Consider the following 1,265-nt stretch of genomic DNA (forward strand, 5'->3'; position numbering starts at 1 on the left):
GATTTTTGGTTAATGATTTCACACTTCTTACTTACTTTTGCGATTTTTGGTTAATGATTACTCTGCTTACTGGTTAACCATTTGCCCTTTCGGACTTAGTCTCTGGACATTATTTTCGAGTTTTTGGTTAATGATTTCACACTTTTTACTTACTTTTGCGATTTTTGGTTAATGATTTCACACTTTTTACTTACTTTTGCGATTTTTGGTTAATGATGACTCTGCTTACTGGTTAATTATTTGTACTTTCGGACTTGGTCTCTGGACATTATTTTCGACTTTTTGGTTAATGATTTCACACTTTTAACATAATTTTGCGCTTTTTGGTTAATGATTACTCTGCTTGCTTGTTACTGATTTCCCCTTTCGGACTTGATCTCTGGCCGTTCTTTTCGACCTTTTTGGATCAGGTTTCCACACTCTGAAATTATTTTGGGCTCACTGATTAGGCGAGATCAAGGGGGCATGCCTGGGCACTTTGGGCTCAGTTTGGGAAGGCGGCGTCCGTGTGCTCCTCCGCCCTTCCCGCACTTGCGGCTAGGTTTGCCAAACTGCGCTGACCCGCAGCCCTGCCTTTTTGCCCACGGCACACGGAACGACTCAAGTCTGGCTCCGTTCCAGGCCGTTGCCTCCGGCTGCCCGCCGTCCGGCCGGCCTGGGACGTACCCCGGCTGACGGCGCCGGAGGCCCTCTAGCAGCCACCGGTGCCGCGGGCCAATGGGTCCGGGCGTTCCGGAGCTATCGGTGGGGAAGTGCTCTCCCCTTTTCCTGACGCCGTTCGCCCGAGCAGAGGTGCAGCCTGACGGGACTGCTGTCGCCTTCCGCGGCGCACCGGCCCCTTTCACCTGCCGTCGACCGCGCGGAGCTCGGACCTCCCTCCCCGAAGTTATGGCCCCGGCGCCGGAGGGTGCCCGGGGCCGGGCATTCAGCGGGGTGAGTCTTAACCTTCCCGGTCAGCCTGCGGGGTCGGTGCGCCGGCACTCGACGCCGGAGGGTCCCCTCTTTCCGTAGAGCCCCGCCCGGTGCCGATCGGCCGGCGGATTGCGGAGCGAACCGCGCCTGACCGACGGGCCTCGGAAACCCGTTGCAGTCGACGGGGGGGAACCGGACAGCGGGACGAGGTGCCGATTCCACCCGCAGATTCGATCCCGAAATCCCGCGGGATTCGGCGGTCCGACCCGACAGATTCAAACGTCGCCCGGGCGGCCCCCAGCGGTCGGGCCGGCCTGGTTCCGCCACCGCCCGATGCCCCTCGCCCCCGGCTA

Source organism: Heterodontus francisci, unplaced genomic scaffold, assembly GCF_036365525.1.
Source record: "Heterodontus francisci isolate sHetFra1 unplaced genomic scaffold, sHetFra1.hap1 HAP1_SCAFFOLD_1055, whole genome shotgun sequence".
Lineage (NCBI taxonomy): Eukaryota > Metazoa > Chordata > Chondrichthyes > Heterodontiformes > Heterodontidae > Heterodontus > Heterodontus francisci.